We start from the raw sequence: 9147 nt of genomic DNA on the forward strand, positions 1-9147 counted from the left end.
CACCAAGCCCCAGCTCCTTGCCCCCTCTGCCACCACGGCCACCTTCATGTCTATAGCCTTCCAAGAGCCACGGCTGGACCCTGATGGACAGGCTGCCGACCCAATGGACCTTGTCCTACAGCTCTGGAGTTGCGTCTAGAGGGGAAAACTGCTTAAAGAAGTAAATGATAAAGGTATGTGTTGAAGCAAAGGGCAAGGCCACCGTGGACAGGATGAGGGGATGTCAGGGAAGTCAACCTGAGGCCAAAGCCGTGATGAGCAGAATGAGAGGAGGGGCGGGGAGGAGAGTTCCTGGCAGAGGGAAGGGATCGGCCAAGATGTGGAGGTGACCCAACACAACTTTCTCAGACAACTTCTAGAGGCCAGACTAAGATGAACGTCAGGGTAAAAGAGCATTCTGGAGCCATTAAGTGTGTTAGTGGGAGTGACTTGATCCAACTTACGTTGTGAAACATCACTGTGGCCACAGGCGGAAAGAGGATGAAGGATGTGGTGGGTGGGGTACTGGAAACAGAGAAAGGATGGGAAACCCGAGGGAAGTGACTTCACCATGGGCAAGACTGAAAAGTGGTGCTGGAGCTCCAGGCCTGGTGAGCCTCATGACCCAGGATTCTGCCAGCCACTTTTCCAGATCTGTTTCTGGGGTGTGACTGGACAGAGCCTGGGATAGGAACCAGGAGGCTGGGAGGTAAGCCTACCTTTGCTACAACGCCCGCATATGCCTTGGGGCAACTCACAGCCCCTCTCTGGGCTTCTCATCTGTTAAACAGGGCATTGGCGGGCCCCCAGCACATAGTAATTTCTCTTTAATGAAAAGAAAACGGCCAACCTGGAAAGGTGTGGCCATTAGAGTGGACCACAGCGTCGCCTAGTGTCCATGAGGTGTGTGCACAGCTCTCGGCGCTGGGCTTCCAGGCGGCCCCCAGGGACAAAGGGTGGAGCCCAGTACTCAGAAGTCTGGCCTGCAGGCTCCCCTGCCCCGTTGGCTGTCGGGGCGCTACCCCTCTTCCTGCTCTTTCTCACCACTTCTCGGGCTCCCCCACCTCCTCCCATGCTTTTGCCCTCCATCCTCTCTCTTCTCCCTTTCTCACTGATCTCTTCCTGCGAGATCATCCACTCCCATGGATCTGATGCTACCTCTTTTTATTCCATTCCCAGGTCTGCAGGGGGACCGCCCTATCAAGCCTCCAGTATGTCCTCCTTCTTCAGGATGTTACCTCCTCCCTGGCTACCAGGCTAGCCTGGACCTCAGACTCGACGGCTGAAAGTGTTGTCCTAACACTGAAGCTCTTCTTCCACTGACCAGCTTACTGATAGACGGGATCTCACAGATGCCATGACTCAGTCCTGTCCAGTGCTGGCAGGCCAGGTGGGTTGTCCCTCTGCGGTGTCTCTTACACCCAACTTTGTCACTTGTTAAATGGATGGTTTGGAAGAGCGAGGTTCTGGGAGGCAACGGAGCTCCTACAGACCCTGCAGAGCCCACCCTGCCTTGACACTTTCCTGATCTGCGGGTCTCTGCCTACCCACAGCCCCTGACTCCTCCGCCTGCCATCAGTAAAAAACCCAACTTGGGTTTTTTCTTTACGGTACAAATAACACATGTCCACTGGAGATCCATTTTAACATACATACAGAAAGACAAAAATTTAAAAATTTATGTTCTCCAGGGTAATTTTTTCTATGCATGTGCATACATAAATGATTATAGGTAGATTAGATTTTATAGATGGAATCATATAAGCCATACTTCTCTGTAATAATCTCCCCCACCTTTATTTTTTTTTTAAGATTTTTTTTTTTTTGAGAGAGAGAATGAGAGAGAGCACATGAGAGGGGGGAGGGTCAGAGGGAGAAGCAGACTCCCTGCCGAGCAGGGAGCCCGAAGCGGGACTCGATCCTGGGACTCCAGGATCATGACCTGAGCTGAAGGCAGTCGCTTAACCAACTGAGCCACCCAGGCGCCCCTCCCCCACCTTTAATAATGTTAATTCATATAGATCTACCTCATCCTTTTTATGGCTATGTTTGAATACACCATAATTTATTAAACCACCATCTCCAGAAAGGATAATTAAGTTGTTTTAATTTTAATATTATAAATAATATATATTTGAATTCTTGTTAGGTAATTTCCTTGGGATAAGTTCCTAGTAATAGGATCACTAAGTCAAAGGGACACATGTTTTAAAAAAAATCCTGGTGTGTACTGTCAAACTGCTCTCCAAAAGAGTCACCCTAATTTATACTCCCCTCAACCATAGGGGAAAGTGTCTGTTTACACATGGCCTTGATAATCCTGAGTATTTTTCTCTTTTTTGACAATATGATTAAAAAAACAATGTGTTATTTTGAACTGAATATCTTTGACTGCTAGGGAGGCTCAATATTTCTCTGTTAATTGGCTATTTGTATTTTTTCTAAAGTAAATTGCCTGTTGCTCTTTGCACATTTTTCTGTGGGGCATGTTCATTTTTTTCTAAACATTTCACAAGAATTCTTTATATGTTTAAAAAAAGTTTGGTTCTACTTGCAAGCTGGAAGCATGGGGAGCTGCACAGAGCCCCTCCCCAGTGACACAAGCAAAGCTGCTAAAATTGTTTTTGAAAAGTTTAAGTGTCTGGAAATTATCCTAAGAACATATAGCAAATGAAGAAAGATTTTTTTCAAGAAAATCTGCTAAAACTCGGTAAAAACAGCAAGTATTTGAGCCACCACCCTCTCCCTCCTTCCCCACCCCTAACCGTCTCCACTTGATGGAAGCTCCATTTCAGGTGGTGTGGCCGAGAAGACAGGCTTCTTCTCCCCTCAGCAGCTGATTAAGAGCTATTTTATCTCACCAGTAGGGACAGGCTATCAGCATTTCTCATCCCCTTCCACTCTAAATTTAAAAAGCAAGCGTAGCCAAGAGGTTGGGGCTTACTTTCTTCTACCCAGCCCCTAGCCATATGGTGGAGGCTGTGCCCTGGGCATGACAGGCCAAGAATATTGGGGCCCCAATCATCCTCATCCCAGCTCACTCATTCTATGATGAGGTTTCATGGTAGGCCGACAGAATGGAGGGGAGAAATTGACAATTCAATAATAATAGACTTCAAGACCCCGCTTTCAATCTTGGATAGAACAGCTGGGCAGAAGATAGACAACTAGATTTCCATACGCAGAAGAATGAAGTTGGAGCCTTACCTCACACTATACACAAAACTCACTCAAAATGGATCAATGGCCTAAATATAAGAGCTAAAACAATAAAACTTGCAGGAGAAAACATGAGGGTAAGTCTTTTTGACCTTGGATTTGGTATTGGCTTCTTAGATAAGACATCAAAAGCATGAGCAACAAAAGAAAAAAAAAAGGATAAACTGGGTATGATCATAAACTAACTTGTGTTTCAAAGAACGCTGTCAAGAAAGTGAGAAGACAACCCACAGGATAGGAGAACATTTTTACAAATATATATTCAATAATGGACTTATATCTAGAATATGTAAAGAATGATTACAACTTGGTCATAAAAAGACAAATAGCCCAATTTTAAGAAGGGCAAAGGATCTGAATAGACATTTCTCCAAAGAGGAAAGAGGATATACAAATGGCCAATAAACATATGAAGAGATGCTCAATAGCATTAGCCATCAGAAAAATGCAAATCAAAACCATGATGAAATGCCTCTTCACGCCACTAGGATGACTGTAATAATATTAATAATAACAAAATTTAAAATTATTATTATTATTTTTTAAGATTTTATTTATTTATTTGACAGAGAGACACAGTGAGAGAGGGAACACAAGCAGGGGGAGTGGGAGAGGGAGAAGCAGGCTCCCCGCAGAGCAGGGAGCCCGATGCAGGACTCGATCCCAGGACCCTGGGATCATGACCTGAGCCGAAGGCAGTCGTTTAACCAACTGAGCCACCCAGGCGCCCTAAAATTATTATTATTACAAAGATAATAATGAGTATTGGCAAGGATGTAGATAAACTGGAGCCCTCATACATGGCTGGTGTAAATATAAAATGGTGCAGCCGCTTTGGAAAACAGTCTGGCAGTTCCTCAAATGGTTACACAGGGAGTTATCATATGACCCAGCAATTTCATTCCACATGCATACCCAAGAGAAATGAAAATATGGGTCCACACAAAACTTGCATGTGGATGTTCACAGCAGCATTATTCATATTAGCCAAGACATGGAAACAACCCAAATTCTAGCAACTAACGAATAGATGAGTAACATGCGGCATATCCATACGTTGGAATATTATTTACCCACAAAAAGGAATGAGATATGAGGTAGTGATACAACATGGATAGACCTTGAAAACATGCTAAGAGAAGCCAGTCTAAAAGGACCATATATTATATGACTCAATTTATATGAAATGGGTAGAATAGGCAAATCTATAGAGACAAAAAGTAGATTAATGGTTGCCTAGAATTGGGATGATGGGGGGGATTGGGAAATGCTGGCTAAGGGTGCTAGGTTTTATGTTTTGAGTGATGAAAATGTTCTATAATTAATTGTGGTAATGAATGAGTACACAACTCTGAATATACTAAACACCACTGAATTGTACACTTCAAAGAGATGAATAATATGGCCTGTACCTACACCTCAATAAAGCCAGTAAGTAGTCTTATTTATATTTTCTTCATCCTTCTGAAGACACGAAAGCCAGTGGCTCAGGAGCCTCCTCAGAATCCAGGACATCCCTCAGTGGCCATTCAGGTGCTGCAGGTCAAACATCAGAGATACTCAGCTGTCTTTGCATCCATCTGTAGCCAATTTCCCAGCCTCGCACCCCACCTCACCCCAAGGATGAGTCCAGCTGTCCCTTCTGCTGCCTGAACCAAACTCCACTTTTTTTTAAGGGTTTGATGTCCTGTATTTAAATTAGTAATGTCAGATTTAAAATGCTACAATTTAGAAATTTTACTAATTTTTATGAATCCTGGCATAAGTAATCTGAAAGCAAGATTTTACTGCATCTCACATTAAAGAAAAATGATTGTATAAGTGTAATAAATTTACTATATTGCTTCAACAGGTTCAATGTCAAAGGTGTTAACCCCACTGCTATGGATCCTTCCAACATCATCCTTATTTAACTCCAGTCCCCAAACCTTCCGTGTGGACTCCGCTCTCCAGAGGTGAGAAGGGTCATCCAGATTGGCTTGTCTCATTGATAAAAACCCTCCAGATTCCACTTCTAAAAAGAATTCTGGAACCTCAAAGATGACATATAGCTAATCCTGCAGCTTACACAGCACAACACAGCCCCACTGCCAAGGGAAGACCTTGGGAATCTTGCTCACTCTGAGGCTGAGTGGACACTCACCTGCAAAATGTCAGTGGAGGTTGCATCGTGTCCCGTGGCCGAGGAAGGACTCCGTGCACGTGTCTGTCCACGTGCACCTGTCTGCATGAGGCCAGAGGAAAGATTCTAGTGTCTCTCCAGGACTATCCCATGAGCCAATTGCCACTTCTCTTGTCTCCTGGCTACAGAAATCTTTGTTCCCCGGCCACCAAATCCAGCAGCAGACCTGGCTGGACCCTGAAGCCTGGTTCAGCTGCCTCATCAGATCCTCATAGCTACAGAATGTCCTTCACATGTCCCGGAGCATAGTCACACACACGCACGCACACACACGCACACACACACACACATTGAGAATGAGAGAGAGAGAGAGAGAGAAGGAGAGAGGTTTGCCGAGGACAGACACGCACAGGGAGGCTGACCTGGCCTGCCTGAACTGGGGTCACCATCAGAAGATTTGCCTTGAGTCAGTGGAACTTAGGGTCCAGGGCCCTCACTCGTGCTGGCTCTTTCCAATTTTACTGTATTTTGTATGGTTTCTATTTTTTAACATTTGTTAATGTGTGTTTTATTGCCCAGACCGTGATCTCCCTTGGGCTCTTAGTCGGCTTGGGCTGCTATAACAGAATACCATAGACTGAGTGACTTCAACAACAGAAATCTATTTTCTCACATTTCTGGAGACTGGAAGTCCAAGACCAGCAGGGTAGGTGTCTGGTGTGAGCTCTCCCCTTGGCCTCCCGAGGTCTGCCTTCTTGTTATGTGCTCTCATGACGTCTCTTCTCATAAGGACACTAATTGTATCAGATCAGGGCCTCATCATTATTATGTCATTAACCTTAATTACTTCCTTAGAGGCCCCATCTCCAAATTTAGCCATACTGGGGATTAGGGCTTCCCTATATGAATTTCAGGGAAGGGACACAAACTGTTGGTGAACGTTTGGTGTGAGCTTGAGTAGAATGTGCATTCTGCTCATGTCGGATGAAATATCCTCTAAATGTTAAAGATCCAGACAACGGACAGTGCTGTTCAGTTCAACTATCTATTTACTGATTTTCTGCCTCCTTGATCTGTCAGTTTGTTCAGCTTTTTTTGTGTTAGGATGGGAATGAAAACTTCCAGGCTCTTTACATGTTGGAGCTGAAACAGGGGTTCCCCAGATTTGCTTTTTTGAGCCAGAAGGAGTTAAATAGGTGGGAAAGTGTAGACAGCCCCTTCCCAGTTGCCCTTGGTAACGTATGTAGATGAAATGTCTTCATCCGTGTATGATGGAGAGGAAAAAGATTGCCCTTTGAGTATGGAAAATAAAGATGGGCTAGAAATAGGGACAGAGAAGAAGGAAGAAGTTTCTGAGGGGACCCTGGGTCTGTGGCCCCAGTACCAGGGACAAGCTTGGTGTTCACACACGACCTTCGGAAAGAGGGTTTACAAACTCAGACAGATCCTGGGGCATAAGCATGAGAGGGCTCTGGGCGCCTTATTTTCAGTGTGCAGGTTGGATGCTGAGATATAGTGATTTCTAGAAAATATATATTTGGTCATTCAGATACCAGATGCAGGGTTCAGAGAGCTTCTGGGTTGGTGAGCAGGTGGAGACTGGGACTGTTAGCTGTCCTGGAAGGGCATGGAAGCTCTGAACCCTTTGTCCATTCCTTGCCTTCTGCATCTCTTCATCTGGCTCTTGATTTGTACGCTCTATCACATCCTTTAATAAACTGGCCAATGTGTTGACTTGTGTTCTGTGAGCCACGCTAGCACCCAAATTAAGAGAACCTGATGAGGAGGTTTTTGGGACCTCCAGTCTGTAGCAGTTTGGTCAGAAGCACTGGTAACAGCTAGGGCTGTGCCTGGCATCTGAAGTGGGGGGTGGAGGGCAGTCTTGTGGGACTGAGCCCTTAACCGGTGGAATCGGATGTGGTCTCCGGAGAGATGGTGTTGGAATTGAGTTGTGTTCTTGGTGTCTGAGAATTGTTTCGTGGTGAACCCCCCCACCCACCCAGTGTTGAAATTGGGTCAAGGAACCTAAAAGAAATGCCAACCAGTCATAATTTCCAGGGCATTTTGGTGGTTTATAAGATCAGGCAGACGGAATAGTATTGAAACTGTGCCTACCAGCCATTAAAATCTCTATCGAGGACTGGGCTAGGCGCTTCACAAACATCCCTAATGCTCATGGTAAATTTGTCCGCAAAATATTAGACACCAAGTCCCACTAGTCACGGCCTCCTTCCCTGGGCAAGGTCAATTCCTCTTCTAATTCAGTCACCCATCCCACCTGAACTTTGTTACGTAGAAACCGTATTGTAATGTGAAACACCTCCAGCACTTCTTATATAAATCATTAGGGGAAAGACAAGAGGGAAAATGTCGAATGTATATGAGGAAGAAAATATGCAAGCTCCCATACTTCATGCCTGTAACTGGTCATGAGGCCTTGGCTGGTATCAGAATGTGTGTGTTGGAGGACACGAATATCTACAAATGGTACTTAGGGGTTCAAATCCGAGCATTCAGAAGTCCCTTCCCCATTTCTGGTGAGCCCTGAAGTGGCTGGGCAGGGGTGGGTGCTGACAAGACAACATTCACTGGTATAAGTTAGGGAGAGCAAGCCCGTTCTCCAGGGAGCTCAGTGCAAATCCTAGAAACCCGGGCCCCAGAGATCATCCAACACTGTGGCCTAATCATGTAGTCTCTGGAGTCAAAGAGCCAACTCACGTCCATCTTGTACTACTTTCTAAATGCGTGGCCTTGAGCAAATTCCTGCCCTCCCAGTGTCTCCCATCTGGAATGGAAGATTAAATGAGATAATCAGTGTAAAGCACTCCATAAACGTTAGCTTAGTATGAATAGCTGTCATTGTGAATTATTTTTTTTATGTTGGAGGGCAGTCCAGAAAGGACTCCTTACAGTTACTTAGGTTTTAAATTAATGTTCCTTTCGTTAAAATAGAAATAACCTAGTTATCCTTAAGCTGTTATGTTCAGTTTATAAATCTTGTTATTCTGTTTATAAAAATGGCAAGATAAGAACAGTGACCTTCAATTTTTTTTTGATTAATGATCTATTAACTCAACTTGAAGACCCTAAGCTCCCTTTAGAGATCATCTGTAAACTTAATTAAATTCCTCTAAACACTTTGAACTGCATTTATAAATTTAATATATTACATTTCCTTTGTAAGCACTGCAGTTGCCTAACAAAGCAAACGAATGACTCTAACAAGCAAGTAATAAATTCTTATATGCCTAAGAAATAAAGTGTATTAACATAGTGAAAGAACAGAAAGAAAAATTAAAATGTATTAACATAGTGAAACACCAGTTTTCTTTAAAATCCTGTTAGTATTCACAAAAAATAAAATCAAATTTTCGTTCCCCTTCCAACTTAAAATCAGAAGTCTATATTTATCACACATCTAAACCTGGAAGCATCAGGCTAATACGTCAGTCTTTAATATACAAGATTGTCATAACTATTACAATATTTTAAAGAAACAACTATGCACGGGTTACTCCTAAACTTAACATGACACTTTGATTGTAAAATTTCATTTGCTTCTTCATCCCCATATTTATTCCTTTCAGACAGCATTGGCTTTGCAACCCATGTTACCTAGACGTTCATGCCCTCACCCACTTTCCCGTAACCTCTTTTTCTCACTTTTATTGGTTTCGTTGAGGAGTCCGCATGCTCCATTCCCCATGCCCAACCCCCCCACACCCCCCACACCCCCCCGGGCTTCTCGGACTGGATTCAACCAACCTACTCGCTGTCCCAGTCATGTCCTGTTGGCTTCAGCTGCAGCATGAAGGTCACTCCAAGGA

The 9147-nt window shown here is 44.1% G+C and overlaps 1 long non-coding RNA gene across 1 annotated transcript; it reads left to right on the top strand.

The window, feature by feature from the left end:
* The first annotated feature begins 554 nt into the window (after positions 1-554).
* On the top strand, positions 555-8886 carry LOC129046109 (uncharacterized). Its single transcript, XR_008506867.2, has 3 exons — positions 555-688; positions 1159-1369; positions 5051-8886. It is a non-coding gene; the product is annotated as an uncharacterized LOC129046109 (long non-coding RNA).
* The last annotated feature ends 261 nt before the right edge of the window (positions 8887-9147 follow it).

The sequence above is a fragment of the Mirounga angustirostris genome, unplaced genomic scaffold, assembly GCF_029215605.1.
Source record: "Mirounga angustirostris isolate CCGP_5_RB_7025 unplaced genomic scaffold, mMirAng1.0.hap1 SCAF_10, whole genome shotgun sequence".
NCBI lineage: Eukaryota > Metazoa > Chordata > Mammalia > Carnivora > Phocidae > Mirounga > Mirounga angustirostris.